Source organism: Hemicordylus capensis, chromosome 2 (assembly GCF_027244095.1).
Source record: "Hemicordylus capensis ecotype Gifberg chromosome 2, rHemCap1.1.pri, whole genome shotgun sequence".
Classification (NCBI taxonomy): Eukaryota; Metazoa; Chordata; class Lepidosauria; order Squamata; family Cordylidae; genus Hemicordylus; species Hemicordylus capensis.
This window is the reverse complement of record NC_069658.1, coordinates 165,037,019-165,055,044: the sequence shown is the minus strand read 5'-3', so window position 1 is coordinate 165,055,044 and position 18,026 is coordinate 165,037,019. Positions and strand designations below refer to the sequence as shown.

The following is an 18,026-nucleotide window of genomic DNA, read 5'->3' as shown; positions in this document are numbered from 1 at the left end:
TTTTGCCAGAATTTGTGTTCCTTTCTGTTCTCTTCTTAACCTCATCGCCCTCGCTATTGTTTTGGAAGTTCACAGGCATATCTAAATTCACAAACAGTATGTAATTCACTGGCAGAGGAAGCCAACCAGTGGCCCATGTTCCTCCCGCCGGTAGACCACCATCACATTCCCTGCGTCTGACATCAGATGCTACTGCGTCTGACATCAGATGCAGAGGGCATGCCTTTGCTCCCAAATGGGGCCATGCTGCCCCTTTAAAGGCAGGGAGATGAGCTCACAGCCATGCCATGAATGCAGCACTGGCTCGCATTTGCTCTCAAATGGATTTGGGAGTGAAGCCACGCACCCTGCATCTGTTGCCAGACACAGGGAGTGTTGTTGGGGCGCCAGGCGTGGCCCCTGATTGGCAGTGGCCTGGGTTCTTTGAACCCATCCGCTTAAAGGTGGCTCCACCCCTGCAGTAATTTTAATCATTCAGTCAAAATATTTATATCCCACTAAATCTCCATCTCAAAGAGGCTTACAAAATTCTATAAACTACAATAAAGAAACAATTGACTAAGATAAAATACTTAGTGAAACTGCAGAAGCCAATTGGTTTAAGAAGAGCAAAAAAATAGAGGAGTCCAACTGAAATAGAAAGATCTCGAGCTTCTTATCTGAAGTGAAACAGGGAATAAGCAAGTTAGGGAGCAGCAAGAAGCTGGGGCCACAGCAGAAAAGGCCCACTCACACATCACTCTTCGTGTCTGCTATCAGCCTTCTTTGCTGTAAAATGGCTGTCTGTCTGTTGATGAGATCACTCTTGATCCATTGCAGCTGCCAACTCAGCTTCTCTCATGTCTCAAGCAAGCTCCTCAGTTTCAGTGAAGGAAGCTGTAAGAGAAGCTAAAAAGACACAGGTCTGGCCTTACAAGGAAGATAAAGAGGAACAGTTACTTAAAACAACAGATTCCAATAGGGTGATCTGCTTCTGCAACCTCTAGCTCCATGTGTCATTAATAACAGGAACAAAATGAACTCTAGTTCAGAACATGGCAGCACCATTTTAACTTTTTGCTTTGGTCAGTGTCAGTACTGAACAGATGTGGCAAACAAATACAGCATAACTGTGGTAGTTCAGGTGACCAGGAAGGTTTGTTTGAACAAATAAAAATGTGGGAGGAAAATATTCAGGTTTTGGTTCAAAAAGGTCTACTTTGGCCTCCAAAGAAGCAAAAACCGAATATTTTCCTCCCCCATATGGTTTGTATGGTGACCTGAAGAAGATGGGGGCAGGGGGGCAGATGTAGCTAATTCCACTCTCTCCCCCACTTTGTTTCTTTAAAACAACAAATCCACACCTCCAAAACAGAAAACATATTTGTTTGAACAGTTCATTGTTCAGATGTTTGCTCTACTTCTGGAATCCTATATACTCCTAGTTTGGACAAAACATCTGCTCATGGGGACATATGATGCCCTTCCCAAACCTTCCCCACCCAGGCAGAAGATCCTTCTTTCTCAATGGGAGCGCGCTCTGTGCTCCCACACAATCAGCCCTGCTCCATGCAGCGTGGAGCTGGGTGGGTTGATCCAAAGCCTTGGACTTGTTGTCCCGGCCTCCATAAAGGCCTCAATGCAGTACATGACACATGCATTGCATTAGGGGATTCCAATGCAAGAGACAGGCGCTCTAGATGCTCATCTCTATGTGTGGCCAGGATGAGGGTAAGAGAGTGCTTACTCCCTTAACCTCAGCTAACAGCTGGGCTTAAAAGCTGGGCTAGGCGGTGCTGGCCTCCAGGAATCAGGCCCAATCCTGGCAATTCTCACACATTGCCTAACCCAGGCTGGGTGTCCCTAGCCCAGGTTAGGCTGCGCGTGAGAACAGCCTCAATACGTGAGGGTCAAACTAGTTGTCACATTCAGCCCATCATTAGCACTGACTTAACTTTTCTTTCAGAAATAGCTGCCACAATTCAGACCAGGACCATGATGGAGGGGAAAGGTAAAGCCCATCTCCACAGTCCTGCTCTGAATCTATGACTTCCCCATAGCTGGTTTTTCAGAAAAGAAAAATAAAGTTAAGCTCATCAGTGTTACAGTGGTCATAGACTTATTGTGACGTCTATTATGGCACTGCTGTCCAAAAGAATCCATTGAATTTAAAGAGTCTGCCGTACTGAAATTCATCTGTTATATTAATTCTCCTGGGTGTGCCTTGGAATGTGCATCCCAGAGCCCAGCTGATTGGCTGGGCGGCGGATGCACCTGATTGGCTGAGACGCACCCAGGAGGATTGGTTGCCGCGGTGGCAGCCCAGCCGTGGAGGCCAGAGGTGGCAGCCCCGGCCCGGCCGTGGAGGCAAGGCCCAGGAGGGGAAAAAGAAAAGGGGGGCAGAAGTGGCAGAGGGGAAGAGAGGTGGCTGGGTCCGGAAGCAGAGACTGGGGCATAAGGGGGGAAGAGATCAGCTAGTTATACATAAGACTCCAGGAATTCTGCAGTTCATTTCTGATCCAAAATGAATCCAGATTGGTGGCAACTCTAAGTGAGGTTATGTCATCACTACATGACATTACATAAAGGTCCCTCGGTTACCCACTCCTGCTTTGCAATACTTATTGAAGGTGGGAGAAGTAGACAGGGCTTCTTTTATTCTGGGAAGGGCACCGGATTCACAGAAGCCTCAAAAAGGCTTTGAAAAGAAGGACATTTCCCCGGCTGACTGTGCAACAACATTGTGAGTGAATACAAGTAAATATGCTGGTTTGGGATGGTAAGATTATGAATGCTAGTTGCCCTACACTTTTGTTAGGCAGATCATTGGCTGATATGATCTGCCTAACAAAGAGGCCAGTTGACATTGCCTAAGATGAGCAAATGGTTGAGACCACAGTGGAAGAAGACTGATGTATGAGTGAAAAAAGAAGTCAGTCAGCTTTTATTTCAATCAACGACCAGAACAGAAAGAGAAAAGAAAAAGACAACATAAAATGGCGATACGCAACTTGCATGCAATATAACAAAACTTGGCCACGGAATTAGTGATCATAATGTCAAATTTAGACAATAGTAAATCAAGATAAAAGTCATCCGAACGGCCAGGAAAAGACTTCAGCCAGGGTGAAATAAAATTTAAATGAACATCCCTGTAGAGGTCACAATAGAGAATAAAATGTGCAGTAGACTAAATAGCACCTGAGCCACAAGGGCAAAGGCATGAAGAGTAAGGAGTCCCCTTGAACCTTCCCTTAAGAACAGCTGTTGGAAGAGCATTAAGACGTGCGAGAGTCAAGGCACGCCTAAATTTAGGAAATGTTATATTACTTAGGTAATCAGCGGGCACGAGATTGAAAAGCTGGTTGCCTATATACAAACCTCTAGGTATTTTAGAGGCTTCAACCTGTAGGTCAGTATCGATTATTCGCTGTTTAATGACCTTCATAGCAGTGGTAAAGCCCAACCTAGCAAGTTCTTCAAGTGGGATCCCGTAAAGTTGAGATTTTATCTTAAGGGTCCGTTTCCATTTCGAATTAAAGGAATCAATCATGGTGAGAGGGGCTAATCCCACCTGTAAGAACTTCAATTTTAACCAGAATAGGAAAACACATTTCCAATAAACCAATTCCAGAGTATAAAGGCCTGCCTCTCTTCTAATAGCGGCATTTGCAACACTATTTGGGATCTGAGAAATTTTGTCTGTATTGCCTCCAAAGGTGAAAAGTTGCAAAAAGGGCCCAATTGGGCACCATACATAAGCTGTGGGTGTGCTGTAGCTGCAAAGAGTTTAATGGCAGCAGGAATATATGCAGCGCCCTTCGTAAAATAAAAAGATCTAATTGAGTTGGCCGATTGCTGGGCGTTCTGCACAACATAGTTCAGATGGGCCTGGCGACCTCCCGAAGCATGGAAAACTATACCAAGATATTTAAATATTTTAACTTGTTCAATTAATTGACCATTTATTTTCCATACGTGGGGCTTAGGGCATTTGGCAAATACCGGTACTTTAGTTTTCTGGTAATTTACCTCAATAGCCTCTTCTGCACAAAAAGAGCTGAGAGATGCAAGTGCCCGCCTTAGGCCGATTGGAGTCAAAGACAGGAGAACCATGTCATCGGCATACAGCAAAATTGATATATGTTTATGTGCCAGTTTGGGCGGGTGGATAGAAGGAGCATTCATATGGATTACTATAGAACTAATATAGATGTTAAACAAGACAGGGGCTAAAATGCACCCCTGTCTGACTCCTCTATGTGTGGGAATTTCAGCAGATAGATGACCCCGTGCACTGCAACGGACACTTAGGGATGTATTTTCATGTAGCTTATAGATTAATAATAGGAGATGCTTATCTATAGATAAATCCCTCAGCTTTACCCAAAGGCAGCCCCTAGAGGTGGTATCAAAAGCAGATTTTAAATCAATAAATGCCACATAGAGGGCAGAACCAGGTTTGCAAGTGTATTTCTCAACCAGGTGTTGAAGTATAAAAGCTTGCTCAATGGTCGATCGGCCTTCACGAAATCCAGCTTGTTCGGGGGCCAGGATGTTATAGGCATCAATCCAGTCGACCAATTTTATCAGAAGATGTTTCGCATATAATTTGGAAATAATGCTCAGAAGGCTAATTGGGCGGTAATTTGCGGGATCTTGCCTGCTGCCTTTTTTGTAAATAGGAATAATTAAAGCAACCCCCCAATCCTGAGGAATTTTGGCAATATTATCGATAAATGAAAATAGTGAAGCAAGAACAGGGGCCCACCAATCTAAGTTAGAGCGTATAATCTCAATAATGATGAGGTCGATCCCGGGAGCTTTACCGGGTTTAGTTTGTTTACCGGGTTTAGTTTGTTTGACAAGGGCCTCAATTTCTGAGCATGTCACTCGGTTCCAATGGAAAAGGTCAGAAATATTTAGTTCTAACTTAGCTTCTGTAGGATCGATTTGACTGTAGAGTTTATGGAAATGAAGCTCCCATAACTCTGCGGGTACAATAAAGGTCGGCAAGGAGGGAACTCTCACATGAGATGAAGAGATCAGTCGCTAGCACCTTGATTGATTCCTCGATATAGCCGCATCAATTAGTTCAGACCATTTTTCTTTAGTGAATTTTCTTCTGGAATTTCTTGAATTTCAACAGTTTCTTATATTGATGCCTCAAATTAAGTAAATCCTGCGAGCTAAGTACAGAGGCACCTTCAGCATGGGATTTAAAGGCCTGAATGAGGGCCCTCTTGGTTGCACAGCGCTCGGAATCGAACCATGAGCGGGAGGGGGCTCTATAGCGCTGACTAGCTGGAGGGCAAGAATTGATGAGCACAGGTGAAAGAAGACCAATTAGACTGTCATAAAGATCTAAGATAGATGGAGAGGAAGTCTGCAATCCACTCCCAGTTAGAGCATCTCGCAAGGAGATGGCATCATGAGAATTTAGGAGCAAATTGACTTGGTTAAGCAGGAAAGGGGACCATCTCGCTCGCTGGAGTATAGGTCCATCATTCCTGCAGAGAGCTTGTCTGCAGTCTAACCTAACAAGACCTTTACAACCAATATTCAGAACCAGGGGGAAGTGATCGCGCTCTGGTCGATTAACAACTTGAAAGTTCCTAACAACTGAGGCCAGGCCACGAGAAATAGCCACGTAGTCAATTAGGGAAGGTCCAGCTCCCACCCAGTGTGTAAACTCTGCGGGGAAATCAGTGGGGACCACTCCATTGAGAAGGAACAAATCTCGTTAGGAACACCTAACGAGTAAAGGGAATGGAGGTTCCACAGTTGGAGGGTAACAATGGAATTTGGCATAAAGAGCCCTGTCATCCAGACCAATATGAGCATTGAAATCTCCCACCACTACATAATGTAAATAGAGCAGGTCCAAAACTTTGTATATTTGGGGGTAGCTGTTCACTCATCAGGTTCAAGACAGGCCCATGCTTTGCACGTGGCCCAGGCTGCCCAAAACAGCACCCGAGCTATTTTGCGGTTCTACAGATCCAGGGGTGGGCATCTTATCCCCGCAGCCTTAAAACTTTTTCAGGCGAAATCATTGGCACAGTTACTGTACGGTGCTCAACTGGGTCCTTACTCAGATCTGTCCCCCTTAGAAGTGGTGCAGTCTAAGTTCCTGAGAGCATTATTTCAAACCCCCAAATGTACCTCCAATGCGAGGCTCAGATTGGAGGTGGGCCTCGTCAGAGTTGAGGCCAGATGTTGGCAAATGGCGCTGTTTTATTGGCTGAGAGTCCTTTCCTCTGAGATAGGGCTGAGCCGCTTAGTATTAGCAGACTCTTATCAGTCAATCTGGAAGTGCTAACTGAACCAAAAGATGACTTCTTTGGGCCTTGATCAGTCTGCCCTGCTTACGCAAAGTTTGGAGACAGCTAGGAAGCTCATCAAACAGAGAATTGAGGATATTGAGAGGCAAACAGATATGGCAAGGGTACCTGACTTTCAGTGCCAGGAATCAGTTAGGTATCATTTGGCCCCAGCACCCTATCTCACTGTCTTGGAGGTGCCCCCTCTTAGAAGAGTTTTCACCCTGGCAAGATGCAATGCCCTGCCTTCAGCCCTCTTAGAGGGACGATATAGAGGGATCCCCTACGGGGAGAGGCTCTGCCCATGCGGTGAGGGTCAAGTTGAAACAGTTACCCATGTGCTATTGGAATGTCTGCTTTATAGAGACCTGCGCCGGGATCTCATTCACCCTTTGACAGTCAAATGCCCAGGTCTCGATTTACCTCAGATGACTGCCAGGCTGCTGGGAGGAAGTAATTCCTGTACCACTAGACGGGTAGCCAAATTTTGCAGTGCAGCCCTTCGCTTTCGGAAGAGCTTAAAAATGGGCAAATAAACGATGGACTTAATGTCAGAGCAGTGTGTGGCCACATCTTGGCTAGTTGCAGGTGGGCATGTGGGGGCAGGTATCTTCAGCTCAAAAGCAGCTAATTTAATGATAATATTTTATAGAGCTCCTGAATTGTATTTCCCCTCCCAGTTTTGGGAGTTGAGCTGTGCTTTGAGTTGTAATAGTCCTATAAGCAGGAATATGCTGCCCCTTTTATCTTAAATTATTTTAGTAGTATTTTAGTAGTATTTCCCGTGATTTTGTGCTGAGGAGGACTTTTTAGATTTTATTGGGTGCTACTGATCCCATAGAATGCTGATTATCTTCTCTTTTATATTTGTTCTGACTTTACGCTGGTCTCCGACCGAAACAAAGTGTCTGACTGTGTCCTTTTTAGCTTATATGTATTTTAGCTACTCTGTTTGTGCTTTATAGCATATTTTAAACATTTCGTAATTTTTAGATTCCTCCCTTCTCAGCCTTATCTGCTATATCAATCTTATTCTCCGTAATACTGTAACATTTTTTTCCCTTTTATATAGCATTTATTGTATAGTATTACTGTTTTATAACCTGTGCTGGTCTATGACCGTAATAAAGATTGATTGAAACATAATGTAAATCATGCTGTGAAATCTGGATATGGGAGATGAATGCTTCTAAGTTTAGCCAGACCTCCTTAACAAGGGTGTGTGAGCCTAAAGGTGGAATATAGATATTTATCAGCACTAAGTTAAAATCCCCAGAAGTAAGTAAAACAGCTAATGCATATGGGTCAAAAGAGCCAAGGTAAGTCAATTTACATTGGAGAGATGTAGATACAAGGACCGCAAGGTCACCCTTCGGTCTGCCCCTGCCCCCTTCAGTCTTGGCAGCTAGTAGAAAAGGTGTATAACCAGGGAGGAAAAGATCTTCTGTTAACCAAGTTTCCTGGATCATCAATATGTCAAAATGGGAGACAAAAGTTGAGAAATCCGAGTCACAAAATTTGTTGTTCCAGCCACCAGAGTTCCAAAGTAAAATCGATATCTGTTCTGGCCCAGCCAAAAGTCAATCGGTTGGAATCTGGGTAGACGTGGGGGTGGAGTTAATCTCGGGTTCACATAACGTGGCATCAGTGACCAGGGGTTCTGACAGCAGAGGGCAGTTGGGAATGTTAGTTGAAGCAGACAATCTGCAGGTGAGGAGTTGGAGTAGTTGGAATGCAAATCAGACTTGCATCATCATCAGATGAAAGAATAATAGGGGCTTCTATAATTCTTGGCGTGGCAGGAGGAAGGGAAGATTGAGCGATTGCAGTATCAGCAGAGTTGGCAGTAACATCCATAATAGTTGGAAATAGGGAACAATTTACGTTGTCATCCAGGAGAGGCCTAGCACTAATCTTTTTTAGGGCTTTAACAGGAGAAGAGTGCTGTTTAGAGTCCAGCAAGGAGAAAATTGTGCGAAAATGGCAGTCATTTGCCAAGAATAAAGGCAGCAACTTGGAATAGCCAAGCAGCTTCTGAGTGATACAGACTTGGTATGAGACAGAGAGAAACAGATAGAAGTTGTTCCCATGAGCAGACCTACCTGGGTAGGGCTGCTTGTGTGAAGCGCTAGGATCGAGGCCGATCCCAGGCGCTGCCCTCCTGGGTAACCCAGGAGTTTTATCCAACCATTTACCTGGCTAGAACAGCTACTCAAGCATGCCCTTCTTCTACCCAGTTGTGCTTACCGGCACAAGCATACCCTTCTATGCAGGGACAGGATCAGTGCCGGGCACTAGGGGAAGAGCCGCCATTGGGCAAATGGGTTCAAAGAACCGGGGCCGCCACCAATCAGATGCCAGACACCCCCTGCATCTGATGTCAGATGCAGGGGGGGCATTATTTCGGTCCCAAACAGGGCTGCGCAGCCCGCACCTCATTGGCCGCGTGGCTGGAGTGACTCTCCCTGCCTTAAAGGCAGGGAGAACTGCTCATGGTCTCGCTGCCAATGCAGTGCGGCCGGTCGATCTCCCTCCCAAACGGAGCCATGTGGCCCTGTTTAGGAGAGAGATTGGCCCGCGCTGCATTGGTTTAGGCAGGGAGAGTCACTCTGGCCACGCTGCCAATGCAGTGCGGGCCGATTTCGGCTCCAAACCGGCCCACACGACCCCGTTTGGGAGGGAGATCACGTCCCCTGCGTCGGATGTCAGATGCGGGGGTGTGGCTAGCCGGGCCCCTGTGTCTGATGTCAGACACGGGGGCGGGGCCAGGGGGCTGTGGTGGTGGCCACACACGGGCCGCCAGCCTCCCTACGCTGCGACCAGGCACCTAGAACACCCAACTCACAGTGGGAACCCTCAATGCCCCACGCTTATCACGCGGTGTACTGTGGGGTACCAGGAGGCTAGGATGCATTTTCCTGGCCTCCAGAACATCACCAGGCTCACCCAAATGCCAGTTTTGTGGGCGCATGAGCCGTGCAGCCTGGGACCACACCAGACCATTGTGGTGGGGGATATAGGTGCTCTCCTGCCTTCTCCCCTCCCGCCCTCCCCGGCACTCTCAAAGGTCATGTGAACAACCTCATTGAGTTTTGAAGATACTGGAATGGAGAAGCTGAGGAGAGAACTCCATCTTCTCTGAGGATAGGACTCCTTGGGATGCAGGAGTTTCTCTCTGGGGAACCAATGTAACTTGCGGCTGCTTGTAGGAGTGCTCTGCTATTTAAACTCCACCTAATGCTGAACTTGTATATTTGTGCACAAACAAAATCTTACAAAGACACCAGAAGTCTCTCCTGTGATGTATTCTCCGAAGGAAGTCAGCTTCTGAGTAGTGTTGCTTCATCCCTGGAACTTTTCACCTCTCAGAGAAGTGGGGAACATATGTACTTGTATTGTGGCTTGTCTATGGGCAGGACTGTTAGTATTGTTTACTGTGGTATGGAACAACTACTATGAGATTTTTAAAAGAGTGAACCTAGAGAAATGATGACAGACATTAAGTCATTAGACGTTAGGAAGTGGGAATGTGCAGAACGTTCGAAGCTCAGAATGTTCCAACTCAAAACAGGCTGTTTCAAGCTCGAAACAGAACACCCTTCAAATGAAGGGCCTGTTTCGAGCTCAGAACAGCCCCATTCCAAGTCGGAACATTTCAAGTGTTTTGTTTGTTTTTACCTTTTATATCCTGCTCTTCCTCCAAGGAGCCCAGAGCGGTGTACTACATACTTAGGTTTCTCCTCACAACAACCCTGTGAAGTAGGTTAGGCTGAGGGAGAAGTGACTGGCCCTGTCACCCAGCTAGTATCATGGCTGAATGGGGATTTGAACTCGGGTCTCCCCAGTCCTAGTCCAGCACTCTAACCACTACACCACGCTGGCTCTCATTCTGAGTATTCTGAGTGCCATTTTGGCCTCCAGAATGGTGTTCTTCTGGCCTCTGCACCAGCTGTTCCAACAGGATGTTCCAGACATTTGTGTTCTGTTCTGAGCTTGGAATGGAACAAAAATATTGTCCTGTTCACCTCCCTACAGACAAGCAAACTTCAAGCACATATTTCAAGGGGCAGAAACACACACAAGTCAGAGTAGCTAGACATAGGAGAAAGAGTGGCATGACAGATAAGAGGATATGACAAGGAGTGAGTGATAGGCTGTACAATGAGAAATCAAAATATAAAATCAGTCACTATCATTCAATGACATACTATATCAACCCCTTTCAAAATTTGATCCGGTTTCCTTGCCATGCAGGCCTATAGCCTCGTTCTCTCTATTGCCACCTCTCTCTCCCCTTTCCACATTTCCTGATCTTTTCTTCCTTCCACTGCTGTCCACTGACTTCAGAGACGGTTACTGCTGCTGCTGCTTGCTGCTGCTGCTGCTAAAGACTTTACTTTCATCCCAGCCCCTCATATGGGCGGGGAGAGGCAGGGAGGGCTGGAACAGGACAAGTTGCTAGACTGATCTGGAAAGGAACCAGTTTAATCCCAACCATCAGGTTGCTGCCAGCAAGGCAGGGCTAGTCTTATGAGAAAGAGGAGAGGAGAGATCTCTTTTCTAGAGAAGAGACCCCAGCTGCTGGGGAGCAGAGCAGCCCTTGGGGAACAGAAAGACCCTTTCTTTTTTTTTCCCCTTTAAAAACAGCTGGATAGAAGCATCATCCAAGGCAAAATGTATGAGGTTGGTCTTTGTTAGCTCTAACTCGGCTTTTAATCACCGTCTTATGAGGTAGGGCATGGGGAGGTCGACAGAGGTGTGCAGCTGGGACAGAAGATGCCCCACTGGAGGAGGAGAAGGAGATAGACAGGATATATGTGGACATGAGAAAGGGGCTAAGATGGGAGGGCACAGAGTTGGGCTTTTTCAGGAGAACAGCAGATTCTAAACGCCTTGCAAATCTGTGGCTGAACAGAGCTGCCAGGGGTGTTTTTATTTTACTGGCCTTGTTCCAGGGCCTTTAAGCAGCAGGTGGGCAGGAAGAGATTTGCAAGTCTGGTTTGCCCATCACTCTCCCTCCATTCTAGGAAATGCTTTACCTGCTAAATTTTGGCATATTGAGCTGCTCTTTCAAGGCACAGCAGGGCCCGTGAAAAAGAAGGCAGCTGTCTAAGTGGGTCCCTCATGGTCACTACCCCACTCACTAATCCCATGACAGGAATGTGTCCCCATTTTTGGAGTTTGATTCCCTGCACCAGGTTCCACTGTGATGCTGGAGTAGCAGACTGCCAGTAGCCGTTGCTCTCCTTTGAAAAGGCACAGGCTCTTGCCCTCCCTTCAGTGAAAAGATGGTATGTAGCACACTGAGGTACAGAATGTCTCTGTCTCCCTCTCCTTCTCCCCCCACCCCACCATGTCACATTGTTTGCCCAGCCACTCCTCTTTGGATTTACACTGTGCTTTGTGTCTGAGATTTTTTTGTCATGGGGTTTTTGAAAAAATTAGCTTTTCTCATCTTACGGTAGTAGGGCTGGAGGATGGAGTGGTGGTGTAGAAGGAAAATAGAGCAAATGGTTACAGCTGGCTTTGGTTTTGTCTTAGAGCCAAACTACATGTTACACTCAAGTACATGTACTAAAATCCAGGCGGCGGCAGCTTCTAGGAGGAAGCAGGTTTGGGAGAGGGAGATTTGGAGTGGAGGGAGGAAGTGTATAACCTTTCTGCCAGCCTGCATCCTACTTTTCCACTACAAATCTCCCCTACACAGACACACACCCTACGTTTATGCCCACTGGCCCCTAGACTCCTCACAGCAGGAGAGGCTTTTTGTGCTCGGATGCGACGGTGCAGTGACATATGAAGTTTGTGGGTCTATCCTGTCCCTATAAACAGGGGAGCTGGAGTCTAAATTGAACACCAAAAGGAGTGAGTTGGTGAGGGGAGCAGCTGAGCCCACCACTCCTGACTGACAGTCAGGATGGACAGGCAGGCACTTTTCTGCCAATCCATCTTGGATATAGTACATGAATCTAGCTGGGAGGAAAAAGTCTGAAGTGAGAGATGGGAAGGTAGAGCCAGCGTGGTGTAGTGGTTAGAGTGCTGGACTAGGACCGGGGAGACCCGAGTTCAAATCCCCATTCAGCCATGAAACTAGCTGGGTGACTCTGGGCCAGTCACTTCTCAATCAGCATAACCTACTTTGCAGGGTTGTTGTGAAAGAGAAACTCAAGTATGTAGCACACCGCTCTGGGCTCCTTGGAGGAAGAGCAGGATATAAATGTAATAATAATAATAATAATGTGGTGAGGGTTTGACTCCCCACACTTCCACAGTCAAACAAGCCCCTCCCATCACCACCATCACTTTACATGTGAAAGGGGCAGACGTGTTTAAAATTACACCAATCTTTTCAGCCCAATATACTATGCTGATGCTATTATTCTCATCATCCTTATTTAGGGCTGGCCTTAGGGTTTGGGGCACCTTAGGAGAAGTTTGATTTTGACACACACCAGGGTAGGCGGCTCAAGCCATTAGCCAGACTGGCCTCGTCAAGGGGCCTCAAGGGATAATGGGCATCAAAGAGAGCCAAGCAGACCTCCACCATCCCATTCCACAACATCTAACAGACCCTTCCTTCACCAATTCCCTAATCTGATCTGACACTGGAGATAGGGCCGCTTTGCATCTCACCACCCAGAGGGGAGGAAATTAGAATCCTCTTTGAACTAGAACAGGTGTGAGCTCACCCCCTTCCCTCATGTCTTTAAAGCTAGGGGACAATGGTCTGGCCAGTGTTCACCCTTTTTCATTTGTAAATGGAGGTTCCACTGGGAGAAGCTGTAGAGATTAAAGCTCTCTCAGCCAAGGACCTGCCTACTGATAGACAGACTAAGGTAAAGCTCAGTGCTAGTCAGTTAAAGGTAAAGTGTGCTGTCAATTCGACTCCTGGCACCCACAGAGCCCTGTGGTTTTCTTTGGTAGAATACAGGAGGGGTTTACCATGGCCTCCTCCCGCACAGTGTGAGATGATGCCTTTCAGCATCTTCCTATATTGCTGCTGCCTGATTATAGTGCCAGCAGGGATTCGAATCGGCAACCTTCTGCTTGTCAGTCAAGCATTTCCCACTGCGCCACTTAAGGTGGGAAATGCTTTTTGTATTTTCTTTTGAATTCCTGTGTGCCTTTCTTTACTTCCAGTTTCCCCTATTCCAACCCCCTTCCTTATCCTGTGTGCAACCCTTATTTCTTAATAAATTGCATATATTTAGGAGTGGCTTCAGTCTGATTTAAAAGGTGCTGGAGGGTTACTCGCAAAACTCTTCCCCTTGTGCCTCGTAAGGTCATACACTACTGAGGAGTTGTCTTTGGATTAATATACTTTTTAGAGCTGGGTGTTGTGGTCTCTGGCTGCACAGTGCCTATAAGTCCCAAGCTGTACAGGTTGCTGAAGGAGGTTGTTCTAGGTTGTTGAAGGAGTGTCTAAGCCCGGCCAGTGGCTTAGATCAGTCTTCAACTGGTGGCAGCCTACCTTGAAGGAGCGTCGTGCTCCTAGATTTGGGATCAGAGCAATCTCTCGACTGAGGGTAGATCCCAGGAAAGCATAGAGTCAACCCCATTTCATCACAATTGGCTGGCAGCAGGTGGGATCAAAATTGAATTGTTTTTTGCAAGAACTTTGCTAGAAGCTGACTGAGAGCCAGAACCAGGTTGCACAGAAAAGGTGGAAAGGAGAAAATAAACACACAGATGAATGTGATTTCTGTTTGGTTTTAGTCAGGGTATTAGGAGTCAGTTTGGAGGATTCAGTCAGGTACAGATCCCTGTGGGGGCTCTTCCTGAGCAAGCCACCCCATCGGCTAGTCGGGCTCCAGAAGCTGCCCCAACCTCAAATGAATTGAACAACGCCCCCAACAAGAGCCCCTGGTGGCGCAGTGGTAAAAAACTGCCGCCCTGTAACCAGAAGGTTACAAGTTCGATCCTGACCAGGGGCTCAAGGTTGACTCAGCCTTCCATCCTTCCGAGGTCGGTAAAATGAGTACCCAGAATGTTGGGGGCAATATGCTACATCATTGTAAATCGCTTAGAGAGCTCCGGCTAGAGAGCGGTATATAAATGTAAGTGCTATTGCTATTGCTATTGCTATTGCTAAGACTCCCTTGTGGGTGTTTGCATCACAGATTCAAATGCCATTCCTGCCGAGCATCAAGAAAGCATAATTATAAGTGGGAAGGTGGAAAGGGGATGGAGAGACTCTGGCGCTGACATTACCTCTGTGCATGAAAGCCTTGTAAGACCAGAGATGACTGTGCTGGAGAGAAGTTGGGCAGTTAAACCCTTTGAAAGTGCAGTGGTGCACCTCCTGCTTGCCAATATTTGCCGAAAGTACCGGGACTGGGAGGGTCCCTGGACAGTTACTGTGCACAAGGATTTACAAACTCCTGTTTTGATTAGAAATGATCTGAGCAACCAGGTTGCCCGACCTGCCTGTGTCCGTGTGGTCACATGCAGCCAGGCTCAAGCAAGCTCTAATGAGATGGCGCCTAAAGATCCGGAAGCCCCACTCTCAGGCCCACCAAACCTCATTGAGGACCAGCCACTTGCACCGCTCTGAAGTACCAGTGATGCCATACAAAAGGAACTACTGGTGCCCAGGCTTAACCCAGAGACCAATCCAATCGTGGAACAAGAGGATCTAACTGTCCAGATCTGTCTAGATCTTGCCAGATTGGGGAGCAGAGGAACTCAGTGCAGCCAGCCCAGAAAATGCACGTGAGGTCTGCTTGTGGCGAGCGGGGAGAGAGAAAGAGAAGGAATAACGTATTGGATGCAGCACAGCAGGATCAGTAGCCCAATCTACCAAGGAGGTTGGTGAGGGTGAACAGGGACTGGGGCGGCTCCTGCGTTAGCCCTAGCAGCAGCAGCAGCAATGGCGGAAGTAAATGCCTGGCTTTTCTGGAGCACAGCGCTTGGCCAGCGGCTCCCAACCCCCTCCCTCTCTACGATGAATATTTATCTACCACTTTTCAACAAAAGTTCCCCAAGAGAAACCACTTTGGGAACTTCTGTTGAAATGCAGTGTATAAAATATTTGTCACATTTGCATGTGGTGCACAGACTGGCTCTGCCGCAGGAGTGGCGGCGGCGGCATCCTCAGTGGGCGGGGCTTGGTGGCATCAGATATGGGGGCGTGGCTTGGGGGCACCAGGGACTATTTTGGCCAAGGGCGCCAAAACCCCTTGACCCAGCCCTGACACACACACGCACACGCACACGCACACGCACACACACACACACACCCCAGCTGGCAAGTGCTTTAACCTGAGCTGTGTGCAGGCTGCTCATTTGTGAGATCGGATGACCAGCCTGTGCATATGACTGGCGGATGGCTAGCCCACACGGGTTTGAGGATACAGTGAGAGAGAGTTCCCAGTCTGTAATAGGAGCAAAACTCGTAACACTTCAGGGATGAAAAGGTGCTGCTGTTGATTTGGAAATCCGGTCTGAGACCATTTCTTTTTGTAAATGAATGCTGAAGTAAACAATCCATATCAAGGAGAGAGGAGTGCCGCTTATGAGACTAGATGGGGGAAATAGGATTTCATTGGAGCACGGGGTATGGGGTTTATTTATTTTGGGCACAATTCTTTCAAAGTCTGGCAGTCTTATGGAAGAGCGAAGCATGCTTTCTCTCTCTCTCTCACACACACACACACACACACACACACCGCAATTTGATATTAATGGTTAAAATTAATGTTTTCCCATTGGAATTAATGAAAAACTGCCTAATTATGACTACATTCTGTTATTTGTTTATTTTATCCATACAAACTGCCTTAAGAGATCAAAAATGGGGCACAAATTTTGAATGAATGAATACACTTAAATGTATTACCTTTTTTTCTTTCTGGTAGAATTTCAGCAGTAAAGATAATACTACAATACTGCATAAGCTGTATTTTTTGTTCCACTTCTTGCCAATTACAACTGAAGGTTCCCAAGTCAGGCAGCAGAAGGAGTTCTTAATGAAATTTCTCTAGGCAAATAAATGCAGAAAAAAACCCACAGTACTTTCTGATGAAAGAAAGGGGAAGTTTCAATTGTCCAAGTATAAATATGTGTAATAAATCTATATTAACTGGGTATCAGACTGGATTATAAAATTATGTTCTCCATTTGAAAGTTTGAAGCAGCATTAGAGGTATCACTCCAAAATTGTCTATGAGATCATTCTTTCCAAAAGGGGCAAACATCCAGGCAAGATCCTATAGTAAAGAATGTATAGAAAATATGGAATTGGTATAGAATACATTTAGCTCAGTCAATGGCTGACATACATACAGAGCAAGGATAAACTGGTGCAGCAAGAGAGAAGCCTAACGGAACTTCCCAGCTAACTGTACCAAAGCATGGGGAAAGGGGCAATTTGTGTTAGAGGTTGTTAATTTTTACCCCAGTGGGTAAGACAGCAGAGCACTAAGGAATGGGCACACACTCCAGTTACAGAGTGTTTTACACTCTCAGTTACAGAGAGAGTTACAGCAGAGGATGGTTTAGTTGTTGCAGCTGTTTAGAGAAAATACACATGGAGATCATTGTAGAACTAAACACTAAGTATTTATTGGTTAAGTACACTTGGATAGGAAAGACCTAAAACTAATCTAAAGAACTACATAATGAATAGATAAGGAGGGAGAGAGATGTTTCCATTTGCTCTCTAGGAGGAAAGGAAGGGTTGTGACTCAGCAGCACAGGAAGTGCGGAACAGTCAGATCAGGGGTCATAGAGTAGAGACAGATAGAACAGTCAGGGAGACCCTTACTCATTATCTCTACTCCCAATGCCCCTAATGGTCATTAGGATAGTTGGTGCAAAAAGTTGATGCACTGGAAGTCCATCTCCAACAATTTGATGTCCTCCCCTTCCCCAGGAAGCTTTTCACATGGGGCTTTTGAAGCCTTTTAACTCGAACCTCCTCCGGAATGGAGGGGGTGCATTCACATATCGGCTAGATTTAACCCGAAGTCCCTGCAAGTTAATGGGGAGCAGTTCACACACGATTTGGGTTTTTCACTGTATATTAGAGTGTAACCCAATTTATATCCAGGATAAAAAATCCACTATTTGTGTCGGTTTGGGGGGACAACTTCGAGTTCGCAGTTAAGCCTCCCTGTAAACTCGTGGTAAAGCCTGCTGTGTGTAAAAGCCCCAGGAAGCCCTCTGTGTCGCCCTAAAAGCTGTCCCTGAGGGCTGTACAACCCTCAGGGACATATTTTCAGATGGCAGAGAGGGCTTCCTGGGGAAGAGGAGGGCATCTGAAATTGTTGCTATCCCACTATACTGGTGCAGTTAGTTGGGGAATTTTGTTTGGCTTCCCTCTTGCTGCACTGGTGCATCCTCCTCACTCTGTATTTCAGGCAGTTATTGCAGACATATCTGAAGAAATCAGACCAACACTCACAGTCTGGAAAGAATATGACAGTTTTAGATACAAATACTTGATTGAGCAAAATCAAATATCTTATGACAAGCTTAGAAATAAATTATATAGGATGAAAACATCCTGGTTCCAATAGCTTCAATTAAGATAACAAAGGATTTTTTAAAGTCATGAAGGACAGTCTAGAGCAGGCGTTCCCAACCTGTAGTACTCCAGATGTTGCTGAACTACAATAAATTGTAACTGGGGATGATGTTGTAGTTCAGCAACATCTAGAGCAGGGTTTCTTAACCTTGGGCCCCCAGATGTTGTTGGAGTACAACCCCATCATCCCCAAACAT

General features: G+C 46.3%; 1 protein-coding gene across 4 annotated transcripts in view; it reads left to right on the top strand.

The window, feature by feature from the left end:
- Positions 1-2,329: 2,329 nt before the first annotated feature.
- SCNN1A (sodium channel epithelial 1 subunit alpha) overlaps positions 2,330-18,026 on the top strand; it is a 43,411-nt gene continuing 27,714 nt past the window's right edge. For all 4 annotated transcript variants that reach the window (XR_008316546.1, XM_053297860.1, XM_053297859.1 and 1 more), the window contains exon 1: positions 2,330-2,722. The gene's annotated coding sequence lies outside the window, so the exon portion shown is untranslated. The remainder of the gene's footprint in view (positions 2,723-18,026) is intronic.